The following is a 20,289-nucleotide window of genomic DNA, read 5'->3' on the forward strand; positions in this document are numbered from 1 at the left end:
ACGACTCGACAACAACACCCACAACAGCAAGGAACTCTTCAGCATCGTCAAAGAGTTCTCCAACCCCAACGCCATCAACAACGACATCACCCCTACGCAAGACCTCTGCAATTCCCTCGCAACCTTCTTCCACCGCAAGATCGCAGACATATACGACAGCTTCGGACCCCAACTTCCACCTCCGGACACCAGCCCAGCGACCCCCACCATCACCATCAACTCCTGGACTCCCATCAGCACCGAAGACACCATCCACGCCATGAACACCATCCACTCGGGTTCCGCCTCCGACCCATGCCCCCACCACATCTTCAACAAGGCCAACACCATCATCGCACCCCACCTACGGAACATCATCAACAGCTCCTTTGCATCAGCTACCTTCCCTGAGAGCTGGAAGCACGCCGAGATCAACACCCTCCTGAAAAAACCCACCGCAGACCCCAGGGACCTCAAGAACTTCCGGCCCATCTCACTCCTTCCCTTCCCGGCGAAAGTCAGAGAGAAGACCGTCAACAAACAGCTGACCACCTTCCTCGAGGACAACAACTCACTCGACCCCTCCGAGTCCGGATTCCGGGCAAACCACTGCACCGAGACGGCCCTCATCGCAGCCACAGACAACATCAGAACCCTGATGGACAACGGGAAAACAGCCGCCCTCATCCTCTTGGACCTCTCAGCTGCCTTTGACACCGTATGCCACCGCACTCTAGTACACCGCCTCAACAACACGGGCATCCAGGGGAAGGCCCTGGAATGGATCTCCTCATTCCTCACTGGCAGAACCCAAGAGAGTCCGCCTTCCCCACTTCCGCGCATCGGCAACCAAAATCATCTGTGGCGTACCCCAAGGATCCTCACTCAGCCCTACTCTCTTCAATATCTACATGAGCCCCTGTTCTGCTTTGGTTTTTGGATTGGGTAGAACCTGCTCTACAGAGCCCTTCTGACCCAAAACAGAACGTTACCCCCTCCCTAGGGCCTTTTTACACCTAAATAAGCATATATATATGTACCACCTAAGGACAGAGAATTCCTATTATATATATATATCAAGACCTCACAGCCTCGCAATCTCAGCACCCACAGTCTCGCGACCTCAGTCAGGTCCAGAATCTCCTACCCATCCGGTAGCGACACACACGATCTCGCGGCCTCAGTCAGGCCCAGAATCTCCTACCCATCCGGTAGCAACACACACAGTCTCGCGACCTCAGTCAGGTCCAGAATCTCCTACCTATTCGGCAGCAACACACACAGTCTCGCGACCTCAGTCAGGTCCAGAATCTCCTACCCATCCGGTAGCAACACACACAGTCTCGCGACCTCAGTCAGGTCCAGAATCTCCTACCTATTCGGCAGCAACACACACAGTCTTGCGACCTCAGTCAGGTCCAGAATCTCCTACCCATTCGGCAGCAACACACAGTCTCGCGACCTCAGTCAGGTCCAGAATCTCCTACCCATTCGGCAGCAACACACACAGTCTCGCGACCTCAGTCAGGTCCAGAATCTCCTACCTACACGGCAGCCTTAGCACGAGCTCATCCTATTATTACTGTGGTACACAACAGGGGAATCGGGATTACCATATATCAGATCACACAAAGACTATTAGTTGAGCACAACCTGTTCTCTAGTTCGAGGGGCTTGTTTTCCCCCTCATCCAGTTACCACTTACCTGACCAGGATTAACCTCTGTTCATTTTAAGGCAACTCTGACTAAAGAATAGGCTATCCTCCTATACAAAAGTACACAACACATGCTAACGTACAACAAGCTAAATACTTTATTTAAATGCCACATGCACATTCGCAGAATACATTATATATATAGACAACCTGCAAGGAAAGTGAAAGGTTAAGTTGTATACTCTAAAGAAAAAGGGGTCGACTTCACCTTTATGGTACGTAGCCCGTGCTCAATGGTCATCTAGGTTCCCTTCTCGTCTATGCCTCGGCTTCGCCTGGAAGTCACCCCTCTACAGTTGTGGGTCTGCTCCCTTCTCCCTCTCCGAGTCACTGGAACCTCTTCCCTGTCGGCTACTCTGTCCTCTTTGGATTCGAGTTCGTCATCCGTCTTCCCTGGAATAAGTAATAGCTTTTCTGCTAACGGCCAGATGCCGCCTATGGTCTAGAAGCAAGTGCAAGTGTCTGCCTCAGACTTTCACTAATATAGATGTGCATTCTCTCATGGAAATTTCCAGCTCGAAACCTGCCGCCCACCAAATTCCTGTACCTCCCCGCACCAAGGACACTTTCCCAGCCGGCCGGCCTGATGTAGTGTCTTCGGCATGAAGAAAAATACAATCCTTCGATAAGGGCCGGCCTGAACCGGTTCTCTCCGAGCGAATAACACCTCATAACTAAAACACTGCCTATGACCTAGAAACTTCCCAAGCTGCCAGAGCAGGAGGAAAGATGGAGTCTCTCCCGTTTAAGGCCTACCAGGCCTGAATGCAGCACAGCTCCATTAGATACCCTCACTACAGAACAGATTACCCCTAATGCTAACGGATCTATCCCCTAGGATATGTATGCAAACCCTGATCTATGGGGAAGGACACAGGATCATGTCGAAGTGAATAATATCTCTCCCGTTTAAGGCCTACCAGGCCTGAATTCAACACAGCTCTATGAAATACCCTCACTATAGGGCAAGTTATCCTCAAGGCTACCGAATCTATCCCCTAGGCTATGTGTGTAGGCCCTGAGCTATGGGTAGGAGCACGGGATTGTGTCAAAAGTGTCTAATAGACAGGCCCTATTCACTACTCCAGTCCTTAGACTTGGATGGAAAGAGACTGAAGTCATATGGATCGCTCTATAACACCGGAAGGCCGGGAAAATCGAGCAGTACATTCCACCCTTGACTTCAGTCTATTATACATACTAAATGGAATTAACATCTGTGGAAGAATAATATGAAACAAAACTAACCGATCTATGTCTAGTACCAGATGTGCAGAATTGAAGCAGTGAAGGGATACACTGAATAAAACAACAGATAGAAATTAAAACAGCAAGAGCAATCAAAATGCCACCTAATGTGTGGCGTAGCATATGCATGTCCGGCAACCAATTAAAGAGCCAGTCAAACCAGCCCTGATCAATGTGTTTCCTAACTTCATTAGTTAAATCATGCAATTTATCTATATGTGCACGAATGGATTGTGTATGATCAGATAAGTTAAAACAACAGAGACCTTCAAAGTCAGAGCAGCCATGTCCATGTTTAAGCAGAAGATAATCAATGGCTGCTCTATTTTGCAAGATGGCTCTACGTTCACCCTGGGCGTCTAATAGCAAGTCAGATAAGACTGTAGAAGTATGATTAATAGATTTGACCATCCAGCAAGCCATTTTCCCAATGGATTTGGCATTGTAAACCGCCAAGGCAGGGACACCAATAATTGAAACAGCTAGACTAAGATATTCAGACTTGGAATATAAATGCAAAGATGAGTCACAATCCTCCTGTAACAGTACTGTATCTCGAAGCACACGAGAGTTGGCATTTGGATGTGAAGAAAACATCAACAAACTTAACCTAGTAATGGCACACGGGCCGCCGGAAATGTTTGCGGGGACATAGGGCCAGGAAGTATTACCACATGAGAAAAGCCATCCGGTAGGTAGCAACATCGCACGATAGTGACTGGGGGTAACTACTAAACTATTGCAAGTCATATTGTTCTGGACGGAGATACATTTCGTCGGTGTCCTCTGGAAACACAAAGTTCGTTCATGAGATGTGAGAGAGGTGGCGCCTCTTAACTTGAGACGTAGACATTCAGAAATTGCATTAGGATTACATGTGAGGAAAAAACATAGGTCGCCTTGTGTAATATTATACGTAGTTATTTGGGATTGGATGGGAAGTTGCTCATTCGGCAGTTCAGTACACAAAGGACAATATGCATGGGTAGCAAAATCACCCAGAATAATATTCGGACGAGCCTTTGAAATGTTGAAGATGCTTATTAAAGTATCCAGCGAGGCGGGGACAGCAACTAGGCAGGTCGCCAGGATATCGTGCACAGATCTCATCGGTGTCAAACAGAAGTGAGGGGCATCAGTCACTCTTTTCGCCAGGAGCGTCCAAAAGTTCGATGACGAATCCCACGCATTGAAGGAATGCAACACTCTAGTTCCCAATTCATCCCGGGTTGATGGGATCCCTTCTCTCTCTCCGAAGTAGTCCGAACGGTGTCCAGTACCGACACATCCTGCAGCAACAATCCAAAGAATGATCTGAAAAAGAACCAAATACAGGCATTAATCATTCTCGTAAATAACATTTATCAGCTGGGACAGCTTCCCAGCTATCTTTCCCTGGCCTCATAACCAAAATGGTGTTATCCTGACCGGTGGCAATAACCTCTGCTTGTTCAGGGGGATTCTTAGGCGATTGCACCCAAACCTTGGCCCCAGGGTTATCCGTAGAGCCAAAGCCTTTCTGGCCTCGTACAGTTAGCAAAATTGGGGCAGTGCCTTTCATTATTTCACCATTGAAAACAGGCATAATGAGTAATTGAGCCACCCGGTCGGTGCGGTGTATCAGCAAGTCATTCTCACTGCTATTTAGCAGAAGTACCTTAATCTCTCCCTGATAGTCGCTGTCAATGACCCCTCCAAGTACCTGGATGCCTTTTACAGCCAGCCCCGATCTAGGGGCGATCAATCCAAAATTCCCCGGTGGTATATGAATACCAACACCGGTAGCAATGATGACCCGATTTTTACTTTCCAGAACGGTGTCATCCATAGCATGCAAATCTAAGCCTGCCGACCCTGGGGTCGCTCTGCATGGAGCCAGAGCTCCGGAAGTAATCTCCCAATACATCACAGTTTCATTGATTACATTAGGCATAGTCTCAACCTTTGGGGGAAACAAACGCATAAGTGGAGATTCAGCATTTAAAAAAGGACGATTATTCAGAATCAATAGTGCTTGGGGTAAAAAGTCTCGCCAATTTTTATACTTGTCATCTGTTAATTTACGCAGTTGATCCTTTAGCAGGCCATTCAATCTCTCCACCAGGCCTGAGGCCTGCGGGTAGTAAGGTATATGAAATATCCATTCAATATTATTTTCCACACAGAATTCCTGTACCAATCTTCCACGGAAATGGGATGCGTTATCAGATTGAATTTGGAATGGCACACCATAATACATCATAATCAATTCTAATGTCTTTATGGTATTCAACTGGGTGGCTTGCTTACATGGAAAAGCTACCAGCAAACCACTATATGTATCGACAATTGTACAAACATATTGACAATTTCTACTCATGGGAAGGGGTCCAATGTAATCAATCTGCCAAATTTGAGCGGGCAGTTTCCCACGATGTAAATGACCTCTAACAATTTGAGGTACTTTACGCTGTCTGATATGCTGACAGACGGGACAATGTAGAATAACATTTTTGATTAGATCCAGGGGAATATAAATTCCTCTATCAGCAGCCCACCTGCTAGTGGCCTTCTCTCCAAAGTGTCCTGCCTTCTGGTGTGCCCATTTCGCCAATCCCGCAATATCAGGATCTTGTCTGTCCACCACTGCCTCAGCAATTTTAGATTTCTCATCTGCAATATTATGAAAAAATTTGTCAAGAGAGTCTATTGGGGTGTGAGCATCCACATGGAAGATGGTAACAGTACTCTGTGGGAGCATTTCCCAAATCTCTTGCCATAACTCTTTTCCCCATAACTCTTTGGAGTGTAACCTCCAATTATGGGAATGCCAGGTCGGCAGCCAAACAGCCAGTCCATTGGCAGTGGACCAGGAATCGGTGAAAATGTGGCATACGCCAGGTAACTCCTGTTTCAAAACTTGGTAAACGGCATAGAGCTCGGCAAACTGACTACTCTTCCCTTCACCAGTTGTGCTCAACAGTTTTTGTGTGATCGGATTATAAGACACCGCCTTCCAGTGCCGTGTCGTTCCAATAAACTTTGCTGACCCATCTGTGAACCACACATGGTTCCTGTCCTCGACGGATAAATCATCAAAAGGTCTACCCCACTTGACAGGAGACTCCTGTTCTAAAGGTACGGAACACTCACTCTCAGTCTCAGTCGATGGTGCTTGTGCCACTTGCTCATGTAAAGACGCAACTCCTTTCGGACCCACACGTGCCCTGTCTTGTATGTACCATTTCCATTTAATCACACTCGCCTCCTGAGCATGCCCAATTCGATGAGTTTTTGGTGAACTCAAAACCCACTGCATAATAGGAATTTCAGGACGCAAGAATATGTCATGTCCCAAAGTCAATTGCTCGGTATCCACTAAAGCCCAATAACAAGCAAGTAGCTGCTTCTCAAAGGGTGTATAACGCTCACCAGCATCAGGTAGCTTTTTGGTCCAAAACCCTAATGGTACTTTACACCTGCCTTGTTTCTGCCACAGACTCCAGTTTGCATAAGGGCCTTGCACAGACACATTCAAATCCACATCACCATCACGTACAGGCCAGAGATCCATAGCATGTTGAATTGCCTCTTTCGCCAGACTAAATGCATCTTGCTGTTGCTTACCCCATTCAAATGCATTCTTTTTACGTGTAACTCGGTACAAAGGGGCCAATATTTGACTCAAATGAGGAATATGCTGGCGCCAAAAACCGAATAAACCAATGAATCTTTGGGATTCCTTCCTATTCCTCGGAACCGAAAAATCAAGAATTTTCTGTTTAACTTGAGGGATCACCTCGCGGTGTCCCTCATGCCAATTAATACCTAAAAATTTTACAGCTTGAGACGGACCTTGTAATTTGTCCGGGTTGATCTCCCAACCTTTCCCACGCAGACACTCAATGACTCTATCTAATTGTGTCTGAACATCCTCTTGTGTTTCGCCTTGGATCAAAACATCATCAATATAATGACATATCTGGATTTTGGGATGAACTGGTACCTCAATCAAGTGTTCTGCCACCAGCCGGTGACAAATCGTAGGACTATGCACATAGCCCTGAGGAAGACTTCTGAACGTCATCTGACGCCCATTCCACGTAAAACTGAACTGTTCCTGACACTCAGGGGCAATTGGAATAGAAAAGAAAGCATTAGCAATATCGATGGACGCATACCATGTACCTGGATGTGTTTGGATTCTTTCAATCAGGGTGATAACATCCGGTACTGCAGCAGTCAAAGAGGGCGTGTGTTTGTTCAATTCTCGATAATCAACAGTCATGCGCCAAGAATTATCACTTTTACGCACCGGCCAAACAGGATTATTCCAAGCAGAAGTAACTGGAGTTATAACGCCTGCATCAACCAACTCCTGAATGGTGGTACTAATCTCTTCATGACCACCCGGAATACGATACTGCTTCTGACAAACCACTTTGGTCGCCTGGGGAACTTGTATGGGGGGCATCCTTAAACGACCAACCCGTATAGGTCTGGACGAGATATAATGCGTCGTTCCAAATTGGTAACACCCATCATCAAGATGCAATGTCATTCCCTTCAAAATATCAATTCCAATTATGAATTCTAGAAGTGGCACCACTAATACAGAATATTCCTTTCTAGGGATTCTACCTATTCTCATTTCAAGCAAAGTTTGAACTGCAGGGGTTTCCTTTCCTCCTAATCCGGTAATAGTGAAAGGCTGCCCTGTAAATTTCTTTGATTTTCCATGAATAAGAGTGGCCTCCGCTCCTGTATCAACTAATGCTCGGGCCCTTTGGATATTACGATGTCTCCCAAAAATATCAATATCTACATAGGGTCTATTATCTCTGTGAGCCCATCTGTGTACCGGAGCTTGACCTATTTCCTAGTCATTCTTACTGCATTCTGTGTACCAGGACAAATCAGGATAAAGACTCTCACGTTTCTTAGGTATCGGTACCTCCTGTTCATATCCATCTCTATTACGAAATGGATTCCTGTCCTCTACATTGCACTGCGAGTTTCGATCGGCCAAACTGTATCGATCCTCCCTCCTTCTCAATTCAGGGGATTGATCCCTATCATCTCTACGTCTGCTGTAAGCATGATCATTTCTCCCCCTTTCCTTTTCCCCCTCTCTCTCCCTGTCCCGCTCTCGACGAGGGGACAGATCACGTACAGGACGCCGATCATCACGACGATCAAAGCGCCCACGGCGATCATCATCACCGCTACCATCAGAACAACCACGATCACACTCAGTCGTCCGAACACGCCGGGCACCCTCCTTCCGGTCCAAGCCCCGTTTGCGAAACATTTCCCACAAACGAGCAGTAGTCTCACCATCAATATCCTCCCGACGCACACCATCAGCCAAAAGACCAGTAAAGATATCACGTCTAGTAAATTTATATTCACCAGGAGTACGAGTGTCAGACCGGGACTGACGTTCAGGTTTAAACCACTCACCCAACTCACCGAGTTGGCGTACCGACTCCAACACCGTAGATAGTACATTACCAGTCTGGTTAATCAACAAAGTCATCATGACCTGCTTGTAGGCAACAGGAGAAGAGCGAATGATTCGATTCCGCACCGAAGAAGTCAACAACCCATCAAGCAACCTGTCAGCAGTGCCCAGAAAAATAGCCGTTTTCATCACTTCCTCCTTAAGACGTTGCGCAGCATCACGCAAGGTATACCACGGCTTGTCATTGACAGGCCAGTCAGATTCAGTAGGATACTTCAAATTGCAACCTTCAGTCGCCAATTGGAGCAAAGAAATTTGACCACCACCATTATAGTTACGAAAATGATCTTGCACAGTAAAATCCAAACTCAAAGAACAAAACTTCAAACAATCGCCAGTATCCAACATAATACCAGCAGCGCCTAGTTCATAAAGGCGCACCATCCACGTGAGCAAAGCCTCACCAGTCCGCTGCCGAAAGCGTTGCAAAATATCACTAATTTCTTGCTGGGTAAAATCTTCCAAACAGTCCAAAGAAACACCCTGCGGAGCATTGGGAGACTGCTGCAACTTCCGACGAAAAACCGGGTGCGCAGAAACAACAGGACGAGCATCACAAGGAGCCCGAGCAGTACGAGTAGAGGGACAGTCAGTGTGAAAAGTATCAATCCCGCCCGAAGAACGAGCGCAATCACGGGGTGCACCATCAGAGGTGCGAGAAGTAGACTTACTGTCAGGACGGGAACGAGAAAGCTCATGCATAGCACATTCCTCACCCGAGGAACAAGACGTAGTCGAGTCCCAGATATTACCATCCCATTCATCAGGATTCCAATCCAGTCCAGCTTTCGCCACGACCAGACGCACTTTACGCGACGAAACACGACCACGCCTGTTCTTGTACTTATAACGAGCAATCCGCACAGCCGCCCTTTCGGCAACCGTTTGGTAAGTGTCAAGTTTGTCGGAAAGCAACTTATTTTGACACCGCAATAAAGTGTTAGAATTCTGAATCTCAACAAGGTGTGATTCCGCATCCTTAAAAGAGACCTGCAATTTCAGCAACCTCTCATGCAGAATCCGATACGCAGACAGAATAACCCAACCTCTGCGCCCCAAAGCGGGAACCTCCTCACCCTTCAAGACAGGTGCCGTCTGCAAACAAGCAATCACGTCAGCCGGTTCCGCCGACTCCAAAGAAGAATTCCAATTTTCACTCAGACCAGTAGAATCAGCCCACTCTCGGGCCAAGGTACCATAAGGCGTTGAATCCCATCCGGGAATATCAACGGACAATTTAAGAGTAGATTTCGATTTCCTAGAAAACATCGCGAAAAAGAAAGAAAAAGAAACGCAGAGAAAAGAAAGGAAGAGAGAAAGAAAGAGAAAGAAAAAGTATACACGCAAATATACAAAAAAGAAAATCACGCACACGCCGAAAGCAAACACAAGACAACCACAACGCACACAGGTTACGTAAACAGTTCGTGACGCCAAATGTTCTGCTTTGGTTTTTGGATTGGGTAGAACCTGCTCTACAGAGCCCTTCTGACCCAAAACAGAACGTTACCCCCTCCCTAGGGCCTTTTTACACCTAAATAAGCATATATATATGTACCACCTAAGGACAGAGAATTCCTATTATATATATATATCAAGACCTCACAGCCTCGCAATCTCAGCACCCACAGTCTCGCGACCTCAGTCAGGTCCAGAATCTCCTACCCATCCGGTAGCGACACACACGATCTCGCGGCCTCAGTCAGGCCCAGAATCTCCTACCCATCCGGTAGCAACACACACAGTCTCGCGACCTCAGTCAGGTCCAGAATCTCCTACCTATTCGGCAGCAACACACACAGTCTCGCGACCTCAGTCAGGTCCAGAATCTCCTACCCATCCGGTAGCAACACACACAGTCTCGCGACCTCAGTCAGGTCCAGAATCTCCTACCTATTCGGCAGCAACACACACAGTCTCGCGACCTCAGTCAGGTCCAGAATCTCCTACCCATTCGGCAGCAACACACAGTCTCGCGACCTCAGTCAGGTCCAGAATCTCCTACCCATTCGGCAGCAACACACACAGTCTCGCGACCTCAGTCAGGTCCAGAATCTCCTACCTACACGGCAGCCTTAGCACGAGCTCATCCTATTATTACTGTGGTACACAACAGGGGAATCGGGATTACCATATATCAGATCACACAAAGACTATTAGTTGAGCACAACCTGTTCTCTAGTTCGAGGGGCTTGTTTTCCCCCTCATCCAGTTACCACTTACCTGACCAGGATTAACCTCTGTTCATTTTAAGGCAACTCTGACTAAAGAATAGGCTATCCTCCTATACAAAAGTACACAACACATGCTAACGTACAACAAGCTAAATACTTTATTTAAATGCCACATGCACATTCGCAGAATACATTATATATATAGACAACCTGCAAGGAAAGTGAAAGGTTAAGTTGTATACTCTAAAGAAAAAGGGGTCGACTTCACCTTTATGGTACGTAGCCCGTGCTCAATGGTCATCTAGGTTCCCTTCTCGTCTATGCCTCGGCTTCGCCTGGAAGTCACCCCTCTACAGTTGTGGGTCTGCTCCCTTCTCCCTCTCCGAGTCACTGGAACCTCTTCCCTGTCGGCTACTCTGTCCTCTTTGGATTCGAGTTCGTCATCCGTCTTCCCTGGAATAAGTAATAGCTTTTCTGCTAACGGCCAGATGCCGCCTATGGTCTAGAAGCAAGTGCAAGTGTCTGCCTCAGACTTTCACTAATATAGATGTGCATTCTCTCATGGAAATTTCCAGCTCGAAACCTGCCGCCCACCAAATTCCTGTACCTCCCCGCACCAAGGACACTTTCCCAGCCGGCCGGCCTGATGTAGTGTCTTCGGCATGAAGAAAAATACAATCCTTCGATAAGGGCCGGCCTGAACCGGTTCTCTCCGAGCGAATAACACCTCATAACTAAAACACTGCCTATGACCTAGAAACTTCCCAAGCTGCCAGAGCAGGAGGAAAGATGGAGTCTCTCCCGTTTAAGGCCTACCAGGCCTGAATGCAGCACAGCTCCATTAGATACCCTCACTACAGAACAGATTACCCCTAATGCTAACGGATCTATCCCCTAGGATATGTATGCAAACCCTGATCTATGGGGAAGGACACAGGATCATGTCGAAGTGAATAATATCTCTCCCGTTTAAGGCCTACCAGGCCTGAATTCAACACAGCTCTATGAAATACCCTCACTATAGGGCAAGTTATCCTCAAGGCTACCGAATCTATCCCCTAGGCTATGTGTGTAGGCCCTGAGCTATGGGTAGGAGCACGGGATTGTGTCAAAAGTGTCTAATAGACAGGCCCTATTCACTACTCCAGTCCTTAGACTTGGATGGAAAGAGACTGAAGTCATATGGATCGCTCTATAACACCGGAAGGCCGGGAAAATCGAGCAGTACAGCCCCCTCGCCACCATCGCACGGAAACACAACATCAACATCATCTCCTACGCCGACGACACCCAGCTGATTCTCTCCCTCACCAAGGACCCAGCCACCACCAAACCAAACTTCCAGGAAGGAATGAAAGAGGTAGCAGACTGGATGAAGCACAGCCGTCTCAAACTCAACTCGGACAAGACGGAGGTCCTCATCCTCGGACCATCCCCCTCGGCTTGGGACAACTCCTGGTCACCAGCTGACTGGACTACGGGAACGCCCTCTACGCTGGAACAACCGCCAAACTCCATAACCGTCTCCAGCGCATACAAAACGCCTCCGCACGACTCATCCTCAACATTCCCCGCCGCAACCACATCTCTACGCACCTGAGAAACCTCCACTGGCTCCCCGTCAACAAAAGGATCACGTTCAGACTGCTCACCCATGCACACAAAGCACTCCACAACATGGGCCCTGAATACCTCAACAACCGACTCACGTTCTACACCCCCACCCGCCAGCTACGGTCCACCAACCTCACCCTCGCCATCGTCCCACGGATCCGCAGAGCCACCACAGCAGGAAGATCCTTCTCCTACCTCGCAGCAATGACCTGGAACTCCCTCCCCACTCACTTTCGACTGACCCAGGACCACCACAGCTTCAGGAAGCACCTCAAGACCTGGCTCTTCGAGCAGCAGCAGCACCCCATCCCTAGCGCCTTGAGACCCTCGCGGGTGAGTAGCGCGCTCTATAAATTCTATGATTGATTGATTGACTAGATGGTTTGGATAAGGGAGCTCGAGAAGCTCATTTAAAGTTTTGCTTATTTAAAATTCTACATGACTGGCATTGGTCTCCGGTTAGATTATGTAAGGCAGGCTTGTTACCGCATTCCAATTGTTGGAGATGTAATGCTTCTGGATGTGATATTGTTCATATTCTTTGCAGTGTCCATTGGTTAAACATTATTGGTCTTACATAGTTCAGACCTTACATAAGTTTATCTCACTGCATTTACCCCTTCCCACAGCTAATATTATATTACATGAATTCAGAAATGTTCCCACTCTTTCTAAACCACAATCTCGTTTCCTACATACTGCGCTTGCAACTGCTAAAATCTGTATATTAAGACAATGGAAATCTTCCACACCACCATCTCAAGAGTCCTGGTTATCTGCTATGACTCAAAATGCTTCGCATGAAAGGATTATATATAATATTCAAGATCAACTAGAGTTATTTTCATAGATTTGGAATCCTTTTTTACTTTCTTAACATGTTTGTATTTGGTATCATATTGGTGCAGATTTATGTCAGACTTGCGCCACTTTTACGCCGCCGTTGCGTCACTTTTGTGACGCAGCAGCGGCATAAACCCTGCGACACGTTGCGCCCTATTTACATCGTGACGCATCTATGGAGATGCGTCACGGTGTAAAGCCCTGCGCCACATTAAACCTGCGTCAGGTTTAATGTATGCAGGGTGGGCGTTCCAGCGGAAAAAGCCTCGGAAAAGTGACGCAGTGAAATCTACAAGATTTCACTCAGTCACTTTTCCGACGCTGCTGCGTCAAAACCTTGCGCCTGCTTGAAGCAGGCGTAAGGCATGACGCAGCATGTAAGGTATGGGCAGCCCCATAACATTGCTGGAGTTGCGTCGTGCTTGCGACACGACTCCAGCAATGCGCCGCCCTTACGCCATCAGATGCGTCACGCATCTGTGTATCCTTGCGCCACGATGCGCTGCATTGTAAATGCGGCGCATCTGTGGTGGCGCAAGGGTAAACTTGCGTGACGCATCTTTCCTGGCGCATCCCTGCTGATTTGCAGGGATGCGCCAGGAAACATAAATCTGCCCCTTAGTTTTTAAAACTTGATTGTATATGCTTTTTCACTCTTTCCTTTATATATTGTTATATATATGTATTGTCCTAGATAGCATAATATTAAATATTGTTCTATATATGGATTTACTTTTTAATTTCTACCATATGATCCTTACCCTTATTACTTGTATTTAAGTTTTCTTGTTTTTGTTTAATGATTCTGAAATGCTAATAAAAAATGTCAACACAAAAAAAATATGCTATTGCATGCCGTTGATTTCCTATATAGTCTACTTTCTATCTTGTTGTTGGAGACAAACAGTTCCAAAGCAAGAAACGTTATTGAACGCTTACTATGACTGCTGGTAAAGCGAATGTTAGCATCTTTGCTGTTCAAGTAGATCAGAAAATCAGACAACCTCCTAGTACTCCCTGTCCAGATCATGAGGCAGTTGTCAATATACCTGCCCCAGTAGAGGATCACGTCATTCCAATCAGTGCCCTTTGTGCCCCAAATCCATTGTTCCTCCATCCACCCCATGAAGAGGTTCGCATATGATGGGGAGAATTTCGATCCCATGGCTACTCCACATATTTGCTTGTACCACTCATCCTTAAAGAGAAAGACATTGTTCTCAAGAATAAGATTGGTAATTTCTAAAAGCATGCCAGTATGTTCCCAGAGGCTGGCCGGGCGAGCATTCAGTGTGCGTTCCAGTGCAAATAGACCTAAGTTGTGTTGAATGCTCGTGTACAGGACACTAACATCCAGGGTCACCAATGTCCTGGTGTCTTCCCACGTGATGTCAGCAAGTATACTGAGTATATGCCTGGTGTCCCTTATGTATTTGGGTGGATTAACCATCAGCGGCTGTAGAAAGACATCCACATATTCCGATAGTCTTTTTCTGGGACCACCTATGCCAGACACAAGGGGTCTGCATGGTGGGAAGGGGAGGTTCTTATGTATCTTTGGCAGTTTGTACAAACATGAGTATGTACTGTTAAAAACCTGGGTTTTTATTCAACAGCCTCCTTGGTTAGTTTATCATTAGTTTTATTTATGTCAGGTCTTCTCTTCTCTGAAACCTTGTTATGAAATATAATTCTATAGCACCAAGAGGGTTATGTGTATATCAGCATAGCAAATGAACATTACATAAGGTAGATTTGATTCTATTTTTAGGGTAGGGACCTTTCTACAGTGGTGGGGAGTACTTATTATAGCTCCTAGGTGCATTTTGTAGTCTTGTCATTTTTGCAGGTTCTTTTTCAAGTACAGTCATATCAAGGCTGTATTTGTTGCTTGGAGCTGATGATTTCTTTCTGTCAGTCTCTGCTGTATTTCAGTTTACAGACTTCTTGATAGTCCAACAGTGATGTGCAAGGAGGGAAGCCATTGAAGTTCGTCCAAGGTGAGATTGATGTAGCCAAGAGCAGTTATTTCTGAGGGATTGATGCCCTTTGGAAGAGAGAATTGGGATCCCAGGATGCCAACAAACAGTGTTTTGATACCATCCAGGTGCACGAGGATCAGAATGTGAAGTGCTGTTCTGAAACACTCTTTGGGAATGTCTGGTTTGATCCTGTGAAGTAGGGGGTCATACGTACTATGCTGTCTGTTGTTTACCATGTTCCAGTGAATAATGAATCAAAGTGATTTGATGCTTCTCAAAGGTTGTGGACTGATGCTGTCGAGGTTCATTTCGCGCAGCCATTCTTTGACCCAGGCATGTTTGGTGAAGCTCTGAGGGGCACTGAGACAGAAGAAAGGAGATCAGGACCCACTAAAACTCTGATGAGACCCAAGTGTTCCTTATGGTGCCATTGGCACAGACCCCCTCCTGAGGTTGAGACTCAGGATCCGCAAATCCTGGATTCCTGCCACCTACATCCGATTGAACCCATCAAAGACTGAAATTATTCTCCTCCGTTATGGCTATCCAACATCAATCTTGAGCGATTAACTCACTTACTCCATCAAGTGCTCTGGCTTTTAGATTGACTCAAAACTCTCTTTCAAGCAAGGTAAACTGAAAAGTAAAATCAGCCTTATATCTTCTTGGGAAGATGCAACTTTATTCCTTCTCACCTAAATGCACTTCACTGCACAACACGTCATGCTTTCATCCACTGGCAGTGGGGCTCCACTCTCAATCCCCACTGCCTACCTACTGAATCACCTGGCCTTAAGAAGAGTGACTCATTCCCCCATTTAATAACATATTTACTGGGTCAAACCCTGCATTCAGGGCAGGGTCCCAAACAATCTTTAACCAGCACTATTTCATGCCATTGATTGTAAGTTAATGCAGTGCTTGCTCCAAATGCTCTTTACCATTGTATTACTAAGACAAAGTTTTGGAGGTGGTAATGTGTGACAAGAAGGTTTGTGCACATTTGTTTTGTGGCATTTTGTTGTGAGGTTGATGTTTTCTATTGGTTTATGTGCTGATGTGTTTTTGTTTTGTATTTTGTGCAGCATGAGTTTCTTGTGTTGTGCTGAAGTTTTGTACTTCATTCTATTTTGTTGCAATTGGTCATGTTATGTTTTAATTGTGATGTTATGTTGCTTTGTGTAATTGCGTTATGTCTATTTTCAGGTCGACCCTACAGCGCTTGCGCTGCAGGATGATTCGTTGTATGTACTTTGTGGGCTCTGGAGTATTGCTGCAGGACTTTCTGATTCCGATTTTTACCTTCTGATTAGGTCCTGTTTTTTCACCTTCTCTGCCTATGTCTTTTCCCTCACCTAGAAGCATCTGATCTCAAACCTAATTCCTATCAAGCCAACTTATTACAGCAGAAAATCTGCATTAATTGAAAGTAGGCTTTAGGATTGAAAATCTCTTCAAATTCTAAGAATCGGGATTTGGGAAAACTAAAAACTTGCCTCTTCAGTTATCCCTCCTCGACCAGCGTTGAGGGGCTCCTCAAACTCCATAGGCTCAAATGAGAGTAAGGGTGGGCGGAGTTTGCGAAGCAACGCTAAAGTGGAACTCTGCAAAGTGGCAAACAAACTCCAATATGCTATGTGGAGTTCTGCGAGCGGGTGGAGTTCCTTGTCCCACCTGTTCGTGTGACATTTCCACCGTACCGCAATGTGAATTGCGTTTTTGGACAGAAATATTGCATGAACTGCACCACGCAGTCCCGCAAGGGCACCGATATCTTGTTTCTCACTCCGTTTGTGATGATTGTTGGGGCCTACTTTTTGATCATTCCTGAATCTTTGCAATCCTTGTGTTCTAAAACTTTTTTCCCATCTTTTGTATTTATTAGCTTACCGTTTGTCCTTCTGAGTCTGTAGTTTATGTTTTTTTCTACTTTTGTGTGTGTTTTTGTGAGTTTTGTGCTTTATTTTTTCGTTTTATTTCCGTCCTATTTTTTTACTTCCTTCCCTCTTATTCCGGTTTCTACATTTTCTCACTTCCACCCCCAGCACCATGGTAGATAAAGGTGCCTCAAAAATACCCACAAAAGGGAGCCACCTTTCTGGCGGAAGGAAGCACCAGGCCTTGTTTTCTGAGGTGGAGGTGGAGGTGGCAGCCCTGGTTTATTACATCCATGCCACCTCCCCACCATGCTGGCGGCAGGCCTGGGTTCGGACTCTGAGAGTGCCAACAGCACTGGGCGAGGGTGCACCGGGCAGTTTTTCACTGGTCTGGGGTCCGGTGCACCTATAATTAGCTGATGCACCACTGGTCCGACATCCTGGACTGAGAGCAGGACCTGCTCGGGATTGAGGTAGTGGGGCTCGGTGAGTAGCTAATTATTAATAACATTATTACTTGTGTGTTCTATGCTATTGCTAATATTTTTTCCCAAATAGCAAGCATGCTGCTCACATGCAGTTATGTTAAGTTTACAAATATTATATTATGTGATCATTATTGTAGGCAGGTTCTCAGGGCTACCTAATCATACTTGTTGGCGCTCGCTTGGGCTGATTATGTAAGAACTTGAGTAATCCAGAGACTCCTACCTCCTGTCACTAAACTAGTGGCAGTTAGTATTAGTAATTTAGGGGCATATTTACAAGCTGGCGATAAAAAATTATTGCCGCTTTTGCAGCCGTTTTCGGACGAAAAGCGGTGATAATTTTATCGCCTAATTAGCAAGGCCACGCTAACGCGTGAAACCTTGCTTTAGCGTCGGGATTCCTAACGCCCAGCTTTGCATCTCTAATGAGATGCAAAGTGGGCGTTCCTGACCTAACATGACAGGAGAAATGTCGCTAAGCGACATTTCTCCTATCACCAAGCCCCACGCTATGAAGCATAGCGGCAGGAAAAGTAGCGATAACCCCGGTTATCGCTACTTTCCTTACGCCTGCTTCAGGACTGACTTAGCCATGATATCCTATGGAAGGTGGATATCATGGCTAAGTTTGTGAGACCCTATCAGCAAGCTAACGCAACACTACGTGAGATTATCGATGGGTTTCCAGCAATAATCTCACGTTAGGCAGTTAGCGCTAGGATTTTTATCGCTGAGGAGATAAGCGTTGCTAATAGCACGCTATCTCAGCGATAAAAATCCACGTTACCCGGCGATAATTATCCTCACGCTAAGAGCGCTGAGCGATAATTATCGCTGGTTGTTGCTGATATGCCCCCTAGTATGGTGCGTCCTCTCACTTCAGTAGTAGAGCCTTTTTTGTAGCTTGCACAGTGACAAGCAACCATTTTGATGCATGTATACGTCCATATATACATTTAAAGAAAAAATGCAGACTTAGTTAATTGGCCCATGAAAGGGGGTTGAGATTGTGAGTTAGTTGAGAAGAGGCAAACATCATTCAATGCAATTTATTAGTCATTCCAAAATCGTTAGAATAGTGTTAGGTAGGTTTAGGAATTTTCTAATAGGACAGGACAGTCCGCGATACTAGTCTACTACTAGTCGATCTGATTTAGAAAATGTAAATAATATTGCGATTGCCTTTTCCTGTTAAAAAATCTTTTGGATAGATTATTTATTTACCACCAATCTTTTTTTTCTTTATATCTTACATCAGCATCCACGGGCACAAAAATGCCTCTGCTGGCCCCAGTAAGTCCTCCTGCTGTTAACATTAATATTTATTTCCCTAACTTTAACCGCTTCTTATTTTGAATTATTTCTATCCGTTTCCAAATTTATTTCCAACTCCTCTTCGATCTATCCGTTTCTAAATTGTTGTTATCCCTGCATTATCCTTTTTACTTATTTTCTATATTCCCAGTGTATGTACTTTACTTCAACTGTCTCTCTATACTAGTCTATCTGTAGTTTTCTTTCTTCTGCTTTGTCAGTCATCTTTTCCTTGCCCCTTATATTATATTTTCTGAACTGCATAGTGGTGGTACTGTAAGAATCAGAGAACCCATTGATTATGTACTATTACTGATACTCTGCCATGCAGATTCCATGCCCTAGTAAGGTATTCCACGAATGTTTGTTGGGATGAAAAGGTTTTCTTTTACTCTCTCATGCTCAATCAGTAAAACTAGAGAGCATCCATCATCACGATGGACACCCCAAAATTGTTGGTGATCAGATGACCGTGCACCATGGCTGAAAGGAAGTGTGAGGAGGACGGCCCCATTGCATTTGCCAACCAAGACCATATGTCCAGTTGTCTACTCTTTTATTTCTTTTCAAAAACTCAGATTCATCAATAACTCTAGCTACCCCTTTACAGTTTGTCTTGAGGCTATTCACGATTTTCTACCAAAAAATGCCCAACGTGATATTTTTGATAGAAGATGCTGTCTGTCTCCGAATTGTAGTGATGTGTGTGGTGTATTTTGCTATAAAAAATAAATAAATAGGGGGAGGTGTAACTGGCATCTAAAAAATGTGTAATGTTTTTTCCAGCTGCACCGACCACCAGTGGAGGTATACTGTTGACTTGTGAACAGTTGAACACACCCCTCTTTACTTAGCATATACAGCAGGAGTTGACTAACTAATGGCCTCCCCTATTATCATCTCAGCAGAGAAAGTTTCATGAAGACCTTTAACTATGATGGGTCGATGGAAAAGGGAAAGAAGGATGGAAGACGAAAGGATGGGTTATTTGTAATATGACTGGAAGAGAAGGATGCATGTACTATGGGTGGCTGATAGGGTGCATGGGTGGGTGAAGGATGGATGAAAGGACGACTGCCTGGGTGGGTGAAAGTGTTTGGGTGAAAGGATGTCTGTCTTGGTGGGTGAAAAGAATACTCCAGTGGGTTTTATGGGTCAAAGGACACATGGCTGGGTAAATGGCAAATGTTTGTTGGTGAAAGGTTCGTTGAGACTGAGAGCCATGTTTGGATGGATGGATATATGGATGTTTTTCAGTGGTGAAGACTAGATTGAGAGAATGTAAAACTTAAACGGTGAGTAGCAAAGCCAAGGGTGAAGAATAAAACAACTAGAACAATCCAATGATGAATGGAAAAAACCTTGGGAAGAATAAATATGGGACTAGGGTGCTAGTCTGTAGTGGCGCTCTTCTTCCGTTTACTTGCTTGGAATGGTTTTTCCCAAGGTTTTTTATTCAAATGGTTGAGGACAGTGGTATTTCAGACTACTCCCTTGACTCATAATTGTTTTCAAGCCCAACATATATTATGTATCCTTCCTATCCACCCA

The sequence above is a fragment of the Triturus cristatus genome, chromosome 4_2 (genome assembly GCF_964204655.1).
Source record: "Triturus cristatus chromosome 4_2, aTriCri1.1, whole genome shotgun sequence".
Lineage (NCBI taxonomy): Eukaryota > Metazoa > Chordata > Amphibia > Caudata > Salamandridae > Triturus > Triturus cristatus.